Below are 13,202 nucleotides of genomic sequence, written 5' to 3'. Positions count from 1 at the left end.
TACCAAAGACGGGCGCGTGGCCCAACTAAGGACAACTTAGTCGCTGGAAACTCAGGGACCCAAGCTCCCCAAAGAGTGGGAACAATCTGACTGAAAAGGAATCCAAAGGGAGCGTGCAGAGACAAGCAGAGGTCTTGTCTGTGTGCACGTGACCTCACTGTCATTTGAGCCCCTGCATCTAGCTCTTCTTGGATTTCTGTTGGACTTTTCAGTTAAGTGATCCAATAAATTACTTTTGTTTTTCCTTAAATTAGCATGAGCTGGATTTATGTGACTAACTAATTTACTATTTTATTTGGCAAGATGTTTCCCTCAATTGTTTCAAGGGTTCAGTTATAAAAAAATATTATGCATACACATAACATTCCATTTATAAGTTGGCCAACTCACTTCCAAATTGAGTTTATTAGAAATGAAACCTAACCCTTAGGTGAAATCACATAAATTTCCTACATTCAACAATTTTTGACCTACAAAAGTGGCAATTTCATAAGGTTGTTCATTTAACATGAATAAATTTTTCATCTTAGCTTAGAAACAAAATACCAACACAGTATTTGTCTACTGTAGAAAACACAGGAATTTGCAAAAGTACAAAAACAGAAACAAAATTATTCCAAATCTGTAATCCAAAGATAAAGACTATTACAGTTTTGGTTTGTTCTCTCCTAAACAATAAACTTGGTTTAGAAAATAATTTTATTGAGCTAAAAAACTATTCAGTTAATGACGAGTTTGTTGTTTTCAGAATCCATTTAACCAGAAAAAGTTTACCTTGCTTTCCAATAAACATGGTTTGTAAAATTAACTTACTTTTTAAAAATATCCTGCTTTAAGCTTTTTTTAAGGCTCATTTTATTAACTAATTTGCAAACAGGCTAATCCACCTAAACTGAAAAGACTTCTCTAAATAATTCTCAACATACGCAGTGTTTGATAATTCCATTATTTACTACATAATTCCACTTTCAGAGTATTTGTGGTTTATAAACAATTATAAAAAGGTAAGAATCCTATCATATCCAATTTGATATACGATAAAAATATTTTACAGAAACATACATAGTTCTGCTCTGGTCTATATTTTATTTTAAATTTTAAACCGAATAATTTATTTGCCCTAAATAATCTGTATTTAGTAACGTGCCAAAATAAAGGCATGAGTAAAACTGGAAACTCCAGAAATGCTAGTATGACACCGTTTTAATGATGTCGCTGTTTAAAATGATTAATTCATTCATGATGCAACTCTCTGTTGTTTATAGATGCTAGAATCTCCCTTGGCTCAGAATATTCTGAGCATGTCTGAACGAAGCCTACATGGTTTCATAGAATTCTATGCACAAGGAGGGGAGACAGAGCAGGCATCCAGGACAGAGAGTCAGGCGAGGAGGAGGTCTACTCTAGACTTCAGTGGGTTCCAGGTTCTCAGGCCTTGCGGGCTGTTTAGGAGGGTTGGGGCAGGAGGTAAGGACACATGGGAGCCCTGGGGAGAGTGAGCTTGGGGTGCACAAGGCCCACCTCTGCCAGGAGCACAGGCGCCAGGAGAAGGATGCAGAAGACAACAGCTGAGAGGCAGCAGGGTCCAGCTCGTCAGAGGCCTTGGAGGCCAAAGCAGAGACTGGAGGGTTCTTTTCCTAAGTACAGTTGCCAAACGTTTTTCTACAAAGATCGGTCTGGCTGAGTGTGAAGAGTGGGCAAGGGCAGGAACGGAGGCAGGAGGAGCAGTTAGGAGAAAATTGCCTCAGTCCATGGAGATTTCTCTAATTCAAAGCACCAGAAGTCCCTAGCGTCCTCCTTTAACTGTCCCGAACCTGACAGTCCTGAGCAACGTTTTGTACAACAAGGTTCATTTCAGGAAAGAACAAGGGTTATGAGACATCAAAAACACAAAACAAAGTTACAGATTTTTAAAATCAGAATAAACAGTATTTATAACTAGATAATCATTGTTTTACTATTTTTGCATCAATGAAGAGGCGCTTTTCGGACAAAATTTAGAAACCACAAAACTAGCATTTACTGCAGTTCCTACCTCTCATATTACCCACTGAGGCTAATGGTGGAAATAAGTTTATTTTGTCTTCGATGACGGACTTATCAAGATTCTAAGTTGTAGTATGGCTTTTCTCATATGACTCTGAATAATGTCCTATTTTTTAAAAGAGAGGTTTTATTTTCCTATTGTAAGGGAGACATCTTTAACACAAGCAAAAATACATCCCCCATTCCATTAATTTTACAACTAGCTTCTTCATAAGCCATTGAACGGACTCAAACTTGATTTAGAAAGGGGTTTTCTTCATTTTTACCAGCTTCTCTACCAGTCTTGTTTTCTTTCTGCTTTCCTGGCCAGTTCTCAATTTCTTCAGTGGTAGAAGAGCAGGCCTCTGTAATTAGACTGAATGGTGGGCCTCCTTAGCAGCTAAGACTTGCCCTGTTAAATCTTTGCAGCTAAAATCTGGGGAATACCGAAAGACTGGTAGCATTATTTTAGTTATAGAAACTCCTTCATTTGTTCCATCTTATGCAAAATAGTAATTTTAAGCTTTAAATGTTGTATAATTAGAGCTTTCATCATTTGATAAATGCGGTCTTCCAAATTCTTTGCATGGAGGTAGTTAGTGTGAAATATTCTCTGAGTCTATGACACTCAACCCCGTGACCCAGGATCGCAGTTTCATTTGGGAAGAAAAATGTGGAACAGGAGAGTTGACATAAGGGAAGCTTCGGTTTTTGTTTTAGTACATTTAGTAGCTACTGTGTAAGAAGTAATTATATTAATTATAAATCCTCTTTTAGGGAAATAACTAGCTGTGCTGTTTTCTGGAACAAACTAGGAAGCCCCTCGACTCACCCATGCTTCTCCACTCCGTAAGCAGCCCCTCTCTTTTTGGAGTTTCCCCAGCAGCCTCTCCTTCCCATCAAGACCTGTTTCCCCAAGGAATATTCTGGAACTCTTGCAGTGAGATATAACCTACATTAAAGAAACCATTACATCACAGAAGCCCCAGAGAAGGGAAGGCATTTTTGTGTACTTCCATCTCAGCGTAATGGATACTTCAGTGATTAGGACACGAGAAGGTGACAGTCACAGAGGTGCTACAGCATTTTGTATTTATGGATTCCTGTACCAAATACAATAGCATGTCCCACACAATATATGGCTATGCCAAAATGAAAACTGAACTTATTTCAATAGAATCATGCCATTAATGTTTAGGGGAAAGGTCAGTGCATTATTTTCAGGGCTGAAACAGCCAGTGCATCTGAATGAAAGGGAGAAAAAAAATCACCGATGTTTTTGGTTGACATTTGTGATGAGTGAAAATGAATAAATTCTCTCACAGTGATTGATGTATCCTAATAAAAACATCAATCAACTCACATCATGCAGTTGCTGTATCTCAATCACGAGTGGACTGAGTTGTGCCTACTTTTATTTCCCTGGCCCAGGAAACACACCACTGTGTTCCTTTATCCATTTAGAAGCTGGGATTGAGTGCTATCCCGTACAAAACACAGATCAGGTGATGTGGAGTATATAAAGGTGAATCAGTCGTGGTCCTACTTTCTAGCTGATTCTGGTCTACAGCAGAAAAGACATGTAGCTAAATAAGCATAATGTTGTAGCCAGTTAAGATTTCAGAGGAGAAAAACAGCTAAAATATGATTGCTCTTCAGACAAAGGAGAAATTTCAAAAGTACAGAGAGGCACAATTATGAGAAAAGCTGCCAATTTCATACAAATGTGACTGACGTTAGAGAGAATTCGAATTTAGAATCGGGCTTGAAGTCCTTGAAAATTAGTCTCCTTCTTTCTTTTCCTTTCTTCCCTCTTTCTGTTCTACCCCACTCTTTCCTTCTTTTGCCTGGTTTCTTGCCACTCTCCTTCAAAGTACTCAGGGATAACTGCATGCTCACCACGAGGCTGGGCGCCACAGTAAACAAGATGAACACTGTCCTCAACAGAGCGTGGCCTCCCCAAACCCCCATTCGGACACACCACAGGCTTTCTCCGTCTCTTCAAAAGCAAGTGAGTTTAAGTATATATCAGGGGTATATATTGGAGATCTGGGAGGAGGGAGGTTGAGGGAAGAGAGACGTGGAGCTAGAATAGAAAAGAAAATTAAGACCGAGCGGAGAAAATGGAGTGGCCGGGTTAGCCCTTTATTATCAGGAAATTAAGGGTCATCATAAAAACAAGCAACATTGTTCCAGAGGGATTGGCTTCTTAGAGTACAGGAGAGCAGCCTGTATCTAAATGTAAAATAGAGGCACCAAGTGGCCAGAGAAAGCCTATCTTCTTGCTTCACTCAGCACAAGACCCAGCAAAATTTGGGGGTTTTGGAGGCCATGGATAAATGCATAAACAGCAAGATAGTTTTGCTCTATGGATGGGCAGTGGCTGGACCGGTGGTGCCTCCACAAGGGCTGTGGCGGCAGTGTGCAGGTGAGACGGAGGCCATCAGTGGCGGGAGACGGTGTAGCTGCTGCATGGCTGCAGCGACAAACTGGTGGGCTTGTCCCAGAAAAAACTCAGGGGCACTGGAAAAGAGTACTGAGGTCCTGACATTACGGGTAAGGACTAAGAAAACAACAGGCTTTTGGGTCGTGCATGTAACATTCCACACCTAGGTAGTTACCTAACATAAATATAATATATGTTTACATAAAAACCTATACCTGATATTCATAGAAGTTTTATTAATAATCAGCCAAATTGGCAGCAACCCAGATGTCCTTCAACTACTGAATGCATAAGCAAACCATGGGCCATCCATACTGAGGAACACTGCTCAAGAATACCAACGCCAAAGATGCAGCTCAGATGATTCTGCTAAGAGAAAGGAGCCAGAGTCGAAAGGCTTCCTATTGTATAATTCCTTTTATAGAACACCCTAAAATATAGCTCTTCCTTAAAGAATATTCTGACTAATAAACATAGAAGGAAACAGAGAAATAGAATAATCACCGTTAGAATATACAGTAATAATTGTTGCAGGCAAGATCTACTATGGATGATACAATTAGAGGGGAAAAGTTTGAGGAGAAACAGGAGATTTGCATAGTCTAAATTATCTCCCCCCAAATACATATTAATTTCAAAAGGGGAAAAGTAACTTTACAGTGAAGTAATCTAGAAGACTCAAGTGACCCGTGTAACAAGGCATGTGGACATGATGTCCCCAGTACAATGTACTGAGCAGGGTACATAACTGCTGTGATATTCCTGCCAAAGACACACAGCCACAAACCGAATCATGAGAAAGCAAAAGACTTTCTTTCCAAGAGTCCCAAACTGAGGGACACCCTACAAAATAACTAGTACTCTTGCAAAGTGTCAAGGTCATAAAAGACCAAGAAAGACTGAGGAATTGTCATGGGTTGGAGGAGACTAAGGAGATGTGACAACTACATGCAAAGCGGGGTCCTGGATGGCATCCTGGAACAGAAAAACACACCAGTGGAGAAACTGATAAAATCGGGATGAAAGTCTGTGGTTGAGTAAATAGTACTGTACTGATGTTTATTTCTTGGCTTTGATAATAGTCCTCTGGTTATGTAAAATAGTAACATCAGAGAAACTGAGTGAAGTTTATATGGGAACTATGTTATTTTCACAACTTTTTCTATAAGTCTGGAATTACATTGAAATGAAAATTTAAGGAAAGTCATAGTAATATGTTCCAACAACAAAATAAGCATTAAAGTAATCACCATGGAATTAAATAAGGAGATTGCTGGACTTCCATTCATTAATTTTATGGATAATTTTTTTATTAGAAATGATATATACTGGGGGTCCATATCATTTTCAGTGAGTAAGACTTCTTCTGGTCTTTATCCAGCCCTGCATCAGACCGTCAGGAACCTGGCGAAAGTTCTTGAGTGAGGATTGATTATCTTACTTTGCAGCCTGGCAGGATGGTTCTCATTTCCCTGAGGTCAAGGATGCAAATTCATGTCTATAATATAGGGCCTATCTATAGCCCTTGTCAAATTCAGAGCCATCAAGCTCTTTACCAGAACAAACCACATCATAAATGATTTGGAACGAATTTTTATTTTTTGAAAAGGAGTAAGATTTCACCCCCCAGGTGTCTCTATTCAATTCTATTTAGAAGTATTAAAAGGCAGCATTATGTATGCATAAAGTTGTATTCATATTCCCTTTTCTCTCCGGGTTCTTACATTTACAATGTTATGTTCACACTGACCAACTTGTTACTAGACTTTTTGGCCTCTTACTTCTTATGACAGTCTCCCCAGTAATTAGCAGGCAGAAGGGAGAGACCAGGGGCAGACAGCGAGTGAGAGGAAGATCCAGTCAGGTGACGAGACCTTGAGAAAACCCAGACACTTAAACACTGACGGGACAGGAACAGATTCCTCCTGAATACAGAAGCAGCGTATTCTCTCTTGTAATGAGGGACGTACACTCGCGCTGTGATCCCAATTAGCTCCAGTTCCGCATGAACAGAGTGAGACACTGGGCCCCCAGACTACGTCTTCTGGTTACTGTTTGTTACAGCCACACTTGGTTCATTTTCTATTTATCAATATGTATACATTATAATTCCAAATGGCAAATCCTTTGCAGTAAATACCCTGAGAATCCATTGAGATTCCAGAAACTGCACTAGAGTTATTCATCACTATTTTCAGTAACAGCAAATAGTAAATTTTAAGGATGGCGGGAGGAGAGAGAAAATATAGAAAATCACTTCTTCTCTTGTGTTGCCTCTCACCCTTCCCTCACCGGATGCATGTTTTCCCACTGCCTGCTCTGCTCTCTCCCTCATTTATCCACAGCGCTCTGGCGGGCAGCAGCTTCGGTCATGATCTCCAGGTCCTCTTGTGTCCTCAGTGATGCGCACAACCCTTCTAATCTTTCCTGATCAGTTTTCTTTTCCAGTTTCCTCAGGAGCTACTTCAAAGACTCACCAACACCCCAAGCCTCTACCCACCACCTCAGCAAATGATCTAGCCTAGTATGTCACTGCAAAAAGGGAGGCTGTAACCGCAGAGGCAGCAGGACCTTCCAGGTCTTGACATTCCTTTCATATCATCATTATCTATGTACCCATTCAGGTTCAACCTGGTACATTTTATTCCAGTTCCTTGGGATTTAGGGAAAAGAAGACACATGGGAGAAATGAGGGTCAGTTTTGAGATGCTTTTTTCATTTAGCCTGAATGCAATCTGGGATTCAAGAAGAATGGCGGAGAATGAAAGCAGAGGAGGTCACACCCAGGGTCCTGACCCCGAAGGCAGGCATGCTGGCCTTCTTATTCACTGCCCAGGACCTAATGCTTAGAGAAGTGCTTGCATTCAGTAGTTAGGCACATGGTAAATATTCCTAGAAGGAAGGAATAACCTAAAGAATGCTATGCATTTGGAATTTAAGAAATCAACACAATCTGTTTTTTTTTAACCTATCAGTCTGATTGTGTGTGCACATGCCTCACTCACTCTACGGTCCACCGCAATCTGGCCTCCACCCTCACAGCATCTGTAATGGACGGCACCCTCCTTCCTGCTCCATCCAGCAGAGGCTTCTCAATCCTCATCTTCCTGGCTTCCCAGTTCATCTTATTCTGCTAACCTTGCCCTCATTCTTAGACATCTGTCCGTCCTCCTTCAGGTTGTTCCTTCTGCCTCTTTCATAAGCTTTCCTTCAGCATTCTGCCTGTTAAGACAAGCTCCTCTCTGCCTTCTGGGTAATCTCATCCTCCCTAAGGCTTCACCAGCCCGTCACCACCAGCCCGTCACCACCAGCCCGGCACTCACCGTCTGGCGAGCGTGCCTTCATGTGCCCTGCAGCCCAGACTCCACCTCAGCTCCAGAGGCTTCCTGGAAGTCTTCAACTGTCTCAGGCACTTCAAACTTATCATGTCGAAATCACAATTCATTATTTTCCCTCCAAATCTGTTATTTCTCCAGAATTTCCTCTCCATCTCCCTACTATGTAAACCAGAAACCCGGAAGTCACCCAAAACTGTCTCCATTCCCTCATTCCTCACAAATAATCAGTCAGTCAAGTCTCTTAATTTAATCTTGGAAAGAGCTCTTGAATTGATCCTTTCTTTTTATCTTTACTAAATCTGTGTTCTCATCATTTTTCACGTGGATTACTACACAGGCCTCTTCGCTGTTCTGCCTGCCTCCAGTCCGTTCTTTTCTCTCAATATGTAATCCCTCCTGTGGTTACTTTGCTCCAGTCATCTCTGATGCTCCCCTAGAACTTGCCAAATTCTCTCTGAGTACAGGGTTTAGAGCTGCTTCCTCTGCCCGGTAGCCTCCCTGCCAATCCCTGGCATGGCTTTCTCCTTCACTTCATTCAGCTTTTTTCTCTTCACCTAAAATTATATTCCTATGTTTACATTTCTTTCTGTTTCCTCCAGTAGGCAGAAGTTCTGCCTTTTTCACTATGATATCACCAGTGACTAGAAGAGTGGGCACGCCATAAATATTCATAAACAAATGGATGAATGAGTAGCTGTATCCAAACCATCAGCCAGCACACCACACTGGGAAACCCCAGCCTCCATGTTTGCTGCTCCCAGTGGACTGGAGCCACAAAGGAGCTTCTCAAGAGCACTGAGCACTTCTTCTCTGGCTCTAGCTTTTGGTCAGCAACAGTGTCTGACACCTGGTGGTGCTCAGTAATTGTTTCTTGGAAAACAAAACAAAACAAAACTCTTAGCCTACTTAAGCTAGCAGAATAGCTGAATTCCAGAAAAAACAATCATCTAATTTTATTAGGCTCAGTTTTGCAGAATATTTCACACCTACCACATGTAGTCCATGGACCCAAACCCTGATTGTGTTTGCAGGACAATTTTAACTATCCTTTCCTACTTTACAGATTGTAAGATGAACTTTAGCAAAGGCATTTTTGTGTCTCCCCAAACCCATCTTCTGGGATCACCAATATGAACCTGAACTAAAAATAAAGTCAGAGGTGGGGTGCTAAGTTATCACTGGCACACATTTTCCTCGCCACCATCTCATCACTGTTTTCTTTTGGCAAAACAATAAAATACAAAAATATTGGGATGAGATGTGACTTCACTGTTTTCTAGTCCAATCTGCACTTTTCAATCTGTTGTGCAGATGGAAAAACCAAGGCCTAAAGATGTTGAGTGACTTGCCCAAGACCCTGTGGCTGGTGGCAAGATACACAGCCACGTGGAGAGGTGACGTCATACTGGTGGCAACAGTGATGGTGGCAATCTTGGGGGATGCATCACTGGACAAGTAGAAGGCTACTTAGGGGCAGAGAGGCAGTTCCTGTGCACTTACTGTATGACATATTTCACTGCCTTGAAGCTACTCTCCTCCAATTTAGATCCCACGTGGACCCATCAAAACCATCTGGAAGGAATCCACAATGTCCTGCAGTATTTAAAGAGGGTTTGAGAAGGCCGGGCGCTTTCTTGTACGGCTTCTAGACTGTCCCACAGGGACTTTAGGAACGTCCTGTGAGGAAATGAAGTTATGTCTGGGGATTTGTTTGTTATCCTGATTGGCTCTGTTACTCCTTACTGGACTTAGGATTTACTTGAGATATGGTCAGTGTATCTAAATTCAGCTCTTACCTACTGAGCTGAGAGAGAGGCACCTCATTATTTCTCCTTTTGGTTCTTCCATCACCAGGCATTGAAACTGGAGTGTGGTTACTGCCCTGTATTTCCTCATTATTTAACCACAATTCTCATCTTTTTATAGAAGGGTAGCACTTTCTCTTTTGGTTACACAGCTAACGACACTGGTGGATACATTACCTGTTACACATTGCTACTGCCCGAGCTACTAATGGATACCAGTTTGTCTTCTAAGTGATGGCTTCTGTTTGCTTCTTGGAGAAAAACTTTGTGCTAAGCATGTGGTTGAGCTTTTTATATCAGTTGTATCTTAACAGGTTAATGAAATTGTGATGTGTACCAAATAAATAGGGTCAACTTTTATCAGACACACTTTTTATATAACACAGCTTTTAATCATTTAACTTTCAAGTTTAAAATAAAAGTAGTTATGTGCCCAAATACGAAAGAGCAAAAGTGTTCTCTCAGAGATAAAACCTATATAATAGATTAAAAAGGATGCATAATAAGAACTTATAAAAGGATCTGACGAAGATTTTGATCTATAGTCCTGCATTACCTTCAACAGAGAGTCTGTGCATTTATTTCTCAGAACCCAGGATGCTCTACTAACATGACCAGATAAACCCATACTGCATCTTCATCTTTGTCAGCATTATCTTTTATGCAATAGGGTAGTCCTTAGGGAGCATTAATTGCTGGCTATCTCTTAGCTACTTAAGGGCAATCTTGGAACAATTACCATGTATTTATGGGAATGAGGCATTCACTTATTTATTGCCTTTCTCCTAAAAATCCCATAGCACTTGAGCAAGAAGATAGCAGTGTAAATACGTCCACTTATCTTTGCGGGAATTATTCCTTTCTGCATCTCCATCACCCACACAGCAGCACCACGACAGCTGCTATGGGACTCTCTTCCAAGTTAACACTGCAACGGCTATTGCTACTCAAAAGCATATGGAATCTATCCTTTCTCTTCTTTTCTTCCCCCCCCCCCCCCCTTTTTCTTGAAATAGAACAAGGACCTTGACTTAGGGATCATACAAATTTGGCTACATAAAGGTCTCTGGTCTCATTTTTAGACAAGATTGCTAGAGATATTAAGGATTCACTGTGTTTGTTGGTTAAATGTTTACGTGAAATATACTGAGTATTTCAAATAGGCAGACAAGTGCCACAGACTATCTTATTAAACCTATTCAATTGATTTAGGATAAAAAATCCCTATTACTTCATAGGGCTATAAGTTCTTTCCCTTTTCATATAATTTAATTTACATATATATAAATTTATATATATTTGATATATAGGTGATAGTATGTGAATAAAACACATAGGAATAAGTGAAAAACACACATAATGTGATTTATCAAAGGGAGAAAATAAAGATCTGATCCTTTTCAATCCTTGTATTTACTGTTGGACGCTTGTTTCCATATGTTTCATGCATAAATACACATAAGAGGACTTACATACTTAAATTGTTATTTAAAATGCTTTGCAAAGATTCATAAGCCAACTTTAAAATTATCATTTTCCTTCCAGAGAGATATAAAACAGAAGGAATAACTTGAAATGTTCATGCTAAATTAGTGACAAGGAAGTCAGAAACTATGAAAGAAGTAATTACCATGTTATTTCTTCTCTCTCTCTTTCAGATTATAATCTTTACTAGGTATTGTGGCATAGCTGGATCTTTCCAAATTTTATATTTTAGGGTATTTATTTCACTCTCCTAAATATTTTCCTTATTTTAAAAAGTAATATTATGTTATTGCAATCAGATTGTAGTTTATTTACTGTTATTTAATTCAGATAAAATAATTAAAGTGTAAACTAAACTATGATGTATTCACTGTGAAATAGTAAAGGCAAGCAAACCAACCAGCCATGGGTTTTAGAGTCAGACAGACTCAGTTTGAACATCAGTCATGCCACTTACTACAGGTTAGAGGACCCATGCAGGTTAATTAACCTGAGTGTCAGTGGATAATGATACTGGTAAGAGTTGCTGTGGAGTGAAATGGTAAACTGCCTGGCACACAGCACCAATGATGGCTACCACTTAATGGGACTTTCTATGAGCTACACACTGTGCTAAATGCTTTATACATTTAGAAATGTAATCCTAACTGAGTAGGAATTGTTTTGGCGCCATTTTACAGACATGGAAATAAAGGATAGAGATGTTAAACAATTTACCCAAAGCTGCACAAGTCTTAACCGGCAGGAGCAGAATTCTAACTGGGGTCCATCTTGTTTGTTTATCTACTGCTGTGTAATAAACTATCCCAAACTTAGTGACTTACACAACAACCATTTCATACTACTCTTAGTATTTTATAAGTTGACAGGATGGAGCTGGACAGTTCCTTCACTCCACAAGACGTTGACTGCAGCTGCAGCCATCTGGTTGGGAGTTGGGTCCTAATGTCTGAGACGGTTCATCGCAAGGCTGGCATTCAAAGCTGATTGTCTCCTGGGAGCTCAGATAGAGAGACGGACAGGAGAGCCTCAGTTCTCTTCTTCGCAGTGCTGCGTGTGGCCTCACCACATGGATTGGCTTCACTCAGCACCAGAGGCCAGGGACAGGAAGGAGTGTTGCAAGAGGACAAGCTCGAATGTGCAAACATGTAAGACACCTCCACTCGCATCACACTTGCTAATGTCCCATTGGCCAAGGCTGGTCACATGGACAAGCCCAGAGTCATCGAGGGAGAGAATAACACGAGGGCAATGAACGCTGGAGGCCCCATTAAGGCCACTAAAGCAACAGCTGTCATCAAAAACACTCTTTTGTGTCCTCCAAACTATATTGAGCATCAGTAATTTTCTGCTCCTCTTGGGCAGTATGTTGGCCCAGGCCTCGTGGGAAGGACTTAGGAATTTCCAGCATGTGTTTTGTAAGCTTTTATACTTTCCCGTTTCCAAATATGACATAAAATTTCAATTTCATTTAAATGGTTTTAAAAGAAATTTAAGTTTTATGAAAGAAAACTACTTCTCAAAGATTTACATTATTTTTTGAGTTTTTTAATGCCATTTTGAATTGGATTTTACACATTATAATTCATTAGAGAATAAAGTAAGGAGAAATACAGTTAAGCTTTATGCCCTATCATTATTCTAATAAAAGGGAATATATAGCAATCTACTTCTTAGAGTATAGGATTAATTTTGGACTTCTAAGAAACTTTTCAAAGAAATGGCTTTGATCTCACTATTTCTCTAAAAACAGGATTTTTATTTCAAAAACTAATTCTTTTCTTCATTTTATACAAATTAAAATAATTTAGTTCTAATGGCATTTATGTAGATGGGTTCCACACAGAACTTTTTGTTTACAAGTTTTACTTCAGATAAAGCATTCTATATTTGTATATGAAATTTAGTTCCAAACGGAAGTATTTTACTTTAACGATCCAAAATATTTAAATTATTTCTTCAATTAACATTGACATTTAGGAGTGAATAGCTAATGGAAATGAGAAAAAAATAGATAACCTTTACTCTTGATTCATTACTTCAAGTTAAATTAGCAAATGATTTACAGGCAATAAATACCATTTCAAAGCTGTTTGGTGACCA

At 39.8% G+C, this 13,202-nt stretch overlaps 1 protein-coding gene across 1 annotated transcript in view; it reads right to left on the bottom strand.

Annotated features, from left to right (window-relative positions):
- Window positions 1-13,202, bottom strand: part of EPHA6 (EPH receptor A6) — a 721,750-nt gene that overhangs the window by 173,059 nt on the left and 535,489 nt on the right. The gene's annotated exons all lie outside the window — the stretch shown is intronic.

The sequence above is a fragment of the Equus quagga genome, chromosome 4 (genome assembly GCF_021613505.1).
Source record: "Equus quagga isolate Etosha38 chromosome 4, UCLA_HA_Equagga_1.0, whole genome shotgun sequence".
Classification (NCBI taxonomy): Eukaryota; Metazoa; Chordata; class Mammalia; order Perissodactyla; family Equidae; genus Equus; species Equus quagga.
The sequence above is the reverse complement of the archived record's forward strand: the minus strand, read 5'-3'. Positions and strand labels throughout refer to the sequence as shown.